A 6,000-nucleotide genomic window follows, 5' to 3' on the forward strand; every position below is an offset into this window, starting at 1 on the left:
AGTTTCGTTTAGCTTATTGCCATGTACACCGAGGTAGAGTGAAAAGATTTTGTTGCGTGCTATCCTGTCAATGGGGAGACTATCCACGATTACAGTCAATCCATCCACAGTGTGGAAGGAAAAATTAATATCCTTCCTTACTTCATTTTGATTGGAATTGAACAAGGTAACGAAAGGGTGCTCGGATGTGACAATTGGCACCTCTCGTTGACCGGGTGTGGAAGAGGTTCGTGGGAATCGGCAAAGTAAGATTAGACTTTTTACCTCTTGTCTGGGAATGTGTTGGAAGGGTGGGTGGTAAATGTCAAGATGAAGTAGTAGAAGAGGTAACGAAGCTTGTTTACAGTTCCTGAGAAGTCACAGTAGACCCCCCCCCCATGCCCCCTACCGCTAGTGGCATAGAAATGTTACTGTAACTGTGGGGCTTGTGATTGGCTCGGAGATTGTGGCACGGGCCGCCTAAAAGGTGAGATAGAATAATGTCAAGATGCCCTTGTATTGTGTTTGACTTGTCATATCATATCATCATATCATATATATACAGCCGGAAACAGGCCTTTTCGGCCCTCCAAGTCCGTGCCGCCCAGTGATCCCCGTACATTAACACTATCCTACACCCACTAGGGACAATTTTTACATTTACCCAGCCAATTAACCTACAAACCTGTACGTCTTTGGAGTAATTGTACGTACAAACCTGTACGTCTTTGGTTAATTGTATTAACCATTTGTTGTTGAATAAGATTAACATAAGCAAAAAGTACGTTATGACTAATGAAATAATTGGTACCCATGTAGCTGATAGAATATTTTCGTAGAGTAGTGTCTAACAAAAAAAAAACAAAAGTTGTTTACTGCACAGTGTAACCGACCGCTAATTCTGCTGTGAAGTCAGACAACTGGTGGGCAGTTTATTGCCACCATCTCTCCATGATATCATGCAATAAAATCTCGAAGCAAATCTGCGACATTTCCGCTTTTCATTTTCCATTAATTTCCCTCTAAATTAATTTCTTCCACACACAGTGTACAGGTATAGGATAAAGGGGATAGCGTTTAGTGGAAGGTAAGGCCCAGTAAAGTCCGATTAAAGATAGTCCGAGGGTCTCCAATGAGGTAGATGAGAGGCCAGGACCGCTCTCTAGTTGGTGATGGGAACGACAGTAGATTGCTGACATTTCTGAGAGGAATTCAGGACAAAGCCTTCCACAGGATATTTGAGGCCATTCAACCCAACCGTGGTTCTGTTCCGCGGAGCCTACCCCATCGCAATCTCTCAGAGTGACCCTCTATTCCCTTCTCTCTCCTCCACTTGTTCAGTCTCCTCTTAAACGCATCAACGTTCTTGGCATCTTGTTGGGGACAGACATTGTGGGCCGAAGGGCCTGATCCTGTGCTGTACTGTTCTGCGTTCTTTGCGAGAAGGGCCAGCAGAGGCAAGGGGCAGAGTGGCCTTGGCTGTTGATCCAATGCCAAGGGTGGTTTGTAGGTGCTCCATTGATTACCATCTTGATTGATTGCGGTCTTACGCCCACAGCGACGAGGCTAAAGATGGCGGTGGGTCAGAGGCCGCGGGTCGTGCCACAGGGCGGGCAGAGGATGGCGGGGAGACCCCCCATCTTGCCGGGAGCAACGGCAAGCCGGCCAGAGATAAGAAGGCCTGGAGGGGAGCGTTGCCGGGCTGCGGGGCCCACTGCAGTTCCCGGCACAGGGAGGAGGCCAAGGACGCGGAGGTCCGGGGCACGAAGACCACGGGGAGAGGCCCCGTGGAGGGGCAACCGAGCGGTGACTGCAGGCCAAGGCTGGGGAGAGAGAAGCGGAGCTGGGGGGCAGCCATGAGAGGATGGGCAGAGGTCCAAGGAAGATGGACAAGCCCTGTGCCGGGCTGTGGAGAGGTAAGACCTTCTTACTGAATACAGAGACATGTCTAGTTTAGTTTAAGTAGCATCTCTGGAGAGAAGCAATGGGTAACGTTTCCAGTCGAGACCCTACTATCTTTGACCAGCATCTGCAGTTCCTATTTAAACCAGCATCTGCAGTTCCTTCCTACACATCTAGTTTAGTTTAGTTTATTATTGTCACATGTACCTTTAGAAAGGAGATGAGGAGGTATTTCTTTATCTGTTGAAATTATTGCCACAGACGGTACTTGATTAGTATGGCTGCCAGGGATTATGGGGAGAAGGCAGGAGAATGTGGTTGAGAGAGGAAGATAGATCAGCCACGATTGAACGGTGGAGTAGACTCGATGGGCCGAATGGCCTACTTCTGATCCTGTGACTCGTGAACTTAGGAAACTCCAAATCTCACACTAGGGCCAGGTTTTTTACAGAGGGCCATTTAACCCACAAACTCGCACGTCTGTGGGAGTGCGCGAGGAAACAGGAGCAGCCGGAGAGAACCCACGCGGTCACAGGGAGAACGTACAAACAGCACACAGACGGCACCCGAGGTCAGGATCGAACCTGGATCTCTGGCGCTGTGAGGCAGCGGCTCTACCACCTGCGCCATGGTGCCAATCTTTTGTCTTCCAGAACATTGCTGTTTCTGCATGCTTATTTCCCCCAGAATTTCCGCACAACTACAGTGAGTAAGTGGAGACTCAAGGGACTGCAAATGCTGGGACCTTGCGTAGAGCCCGGGCCTCTGGCGCTGTGAGGCAGCAGCCCTACCAGCTGCCCCACCGTGCCATCCTCCTACCATCCTCTGTTTAATCTCATCGTAAAAAAGGCAACAAAATGCAGGAATATCTCAGCGGGTCAGGCAACATCTCTGGAGGATAGACGCACAAAAGCTGGTGTAACTCAGCGGGACGGGCAGCATCTCCGGAGAGAAGGAGTGGGTGATGCTTCAGGTCGTGACCCTTCTTCACACGTGGACAGGAGACATTTCGGGCCGGAAACCTTCTTCAGACTGACTGACTTCTCCGATCAGAGCGGCTAATATCTGCAGGCGACTGCAGAGAACTGGAGCATTGTCACACACAAATCATGCACATCAAATTGATCTGCCATTGGGAAGTCACCAAGTGAAGTTTATGGTGATATGCACAAGTACAGTGGGGACCAGGTGTAATGTAAATCTTGCTTGCAGATGCATCACACACTCCGTTCACCACACAAAACATATACTGTGCATAAAGTGCAGAGACTGGACAAACTAGATTGTTTTCTCTGGAACGTTGAATGTCGAGGGCAGACCTGATAAAAGTAGGGGCATAGATAGGGTGGACACTCAGAACCTTTTTGCCAGGGAGGAAATGACAAAGACTAGAGTGCATAGCGTCAAGGTGAGAGGGGCAAAGTGTAGAGGAGATGTGCGGACTAAGTTTTCCTTGCAATGTGCTGCCAGTGGGTGGTGGTGGAGGCAGATTCCAGAATGGCGTTCAAGAGACGGTGGGTGGGTGGGTGGGCACATGGACATGCAGGGAATGGTGGGATATGGGTTATGTGCAGGCAGATAAGAGTTGGTCTTAGCATCATGTTTGGCACAGACATTGTGGCCCCAAGGGCCTGTCCCTGTACTGTACTGTTCCATGTTCTAATTATTCCTTGCTCTTCCATTCAACAATGGCAGAGCCAATCTTTCACCTCAGCACTACCCTCCTGCACAAACTCCACATCCCCCACCCTCCTTAATATCCAAACAAATCTGTCAATCTCTCTCTTGGATGCACCCAGTGTCTCAGCTCCCATGACTCCCGGGAGGAGAATTCCAAAGACTTGCTATCCTCTGAGCTGTCAGAGGAAACTACAGAAGCGGATACAATTATGGCTTTCTAAAGACATTTGGACTAATAGGTGGATTGGATGAGTTTCGATGCAAATGCAGGCAAATGGAACTTGCCCAGTATGTCAACTTGGCTGGCATGGACAAAGTGGACCAAAGGGTCTGTTTCCATAATGTACAGCTACACAGAATTCATATGACTCCTCTCATCTCCACAGTTGATGCCTGGCCTGTTGAGTTCTTTCAGCACTTTATGTTTTTCTCCAGATTCCAGCATCAGCAGTTCTTTGTGTCTTCACTCAATGATAGGAAGTGGCCTTGGTTTTTTGTAATCTTTTCTAGTCTCTGTCAACCTTTCCTTCGTCCCCCACCCCACTCCACGGCACCCCTCCCCACCCCACCTTACCACGCCACTTTGAGTTCCTCCAGCACTGTGTGTTTTGCTCCAGATTTCAGCACCTGCAGTTCCATGTGTCTTCTTCCATTACTAATAGGAAATGCGCTTGGCCTTTTCTAATCTTCTCCCATCTTTGTCAACCTTTCCTTTCCCCACCCCACCCATCTCCACCCCTCCCCACTCCATCTCACCACACCCCACCTCTCCCCCACCCTACTCCACCCCACCCACTCCACTCCACCAACCCCCCACCCCCACCCTACTCCACCCCTCCCCACTCCACCTCACCCCACCCCACCTCTCCCCCACCCATCTCCACCCCTCCCCATTCCACTCCACCACACCCACCTCTCCCCCACCCTACTCCACCCCACCCACTCCGCTCCACCAATCCCCCCACCCCCCACCCTACTCCACCCCACCCAACTCCACTCCATCTCACCCCACCCCACCTCTCCCCCACCCATCTCCACCCCTCCACATTCCACTCCACCACACCCACCTCTCCCCCACCCATCTCCACCCCTCCACATTCCACTCCACCACACCCACCTCTCCCCCACCCTACTCCACCCCACCCACTCCACTCCACCAACCCCCCCACCCTACTCCACCCCTCCCCACCCCGTTCCACCACCCCCCACCCCCCACCCATCTCCACCCCTCCCCACTCCACCTCACCACACCCCACCTCTCCCCCACCCTACTCCACCCCACCCACTCCGCTCCACCAACCCCCCCACCCCCCACCCTACTCCACCCCACCCAACTCCACTCCACCTCACCCCACCCCACCTCTCCCCCACCCATCTCCATCCCTCCCCACTCCACCTCACCACACCCCACCTCTCCCCCACCCATCTCCACCCCTCCCCATTCCACTCCACCACACACCCCACCCCCCACCCTACTACACCCCTCCCCACTCCACTCCACCACACCCCACCCCCCACCCTTCTCCACTCCACCCAACTCCACTCCACCACACCCCACCTCTCCCCCACCCTACTCCACCCCACTCCACCAACCCCCTCCCCACCCCCCCACCCTACTCCACCCCACCCATCTCCACCCCACCCAACTCCACCTCACCCCACCCCACCTCTCCCCCACCCATCTCCACCCCTCCCCACCCCACTCCACCACCCCAACCCCCACCTTTCTCTCTTCCAGCTTCCAACAGCCACAGTGGGAGGATGCTCTTACTACGAGTAAGTGTCTGCTGCCGTGCCCCAGGGATAACGGGCCAAACCACTGCCCCACCTCTCCATGGGAGCCCAGCCCAGCCCAGAAGGAGCTTCCTCTGACGGACAACCAGCGTCGGAAGATGGGAGGGGGCCGCGGGGGTGGGGGGGGGGGGGGAGTTGGGCACTTATGGGGGTGGTAGGGTGAAGGCCAACTCAACGAGACAAAACTGAATCCTTAACAAGTATACCAGTATCACATTTCCCACTCATTTCCTTAAGAATATCAAGGCATCCATCAACCATTCAACAAAATCAATCAATCTTTTATACCAGTGTTTCTAATGAAAGCTGCAGCAACCAACTGTGTGCGTTTACCCAATCCATGTTAAGAGACTCTTACTGAGTCAAAGGTTTATGTGCACCTCCTCTAACTTCATCTACTGCATTCGATGCTCTCGATGTGGCCTCCTGTACATTGGTGAGACGGGGCATAAACTCGGTTTACCGACCGTTTCGCTGAACACCTGCGCTCGGTCCGCCAAGGCCTGTTAGATCTCCCAGTGCCTAACCATTTTAACTCCCCTTCCCATTCCCAGACTGACCTTTCTGTCCTGGGCCTCCTCCATTCAGACGAAGGGTCTTGACCCGAAACGCCACCCATTCCATCTCTCCCGAGATGCTGCCCGA

At 52.7% G+C, this 6,000-nt stretch overlaps 1 pseudogene across 1 annotated transcript in view; it reads left to right on the top strand.

The window, feature by feature from the left end:
- Positions 1–5,446, top strand: part of LOC144600909 (zinc finger matrin-type protein 4-like) — a 143,386-nt pseudogene extending 137,940 nt beyond the window's left edge. Inside the window, exons 7-8 of the transcript XR_013548196.1 lie at positions 1,538–1,895; positions 5,300–5,446. The product of XR_013548196.1 is annotated as a zinc finger matrin-type protein 4-like (transcript). The remainder of the gene's footprint in view (positions 1–1,537; positions 1,896–5,299) is intronic.
- The last annotated feature ends 554 nt before the right edge of the window (positions 5,447–6,000 follow it).

This window comes from Rhinoraja longicauda, chromosome 16 (assembly GCF_053455715.1).
Source record: "Rhinoraja longicauda isolate Sanriku21f chromosome 16, sRhiLon1.1, whole genome shotgun sequence".
Lineage (NCBI taxonomy): Eukaryota > Metazoa > Chordata > Chondrichthyes > Rajiformes > Arhynchobatidae > Rhinoraja > Rhinoraja longicauda.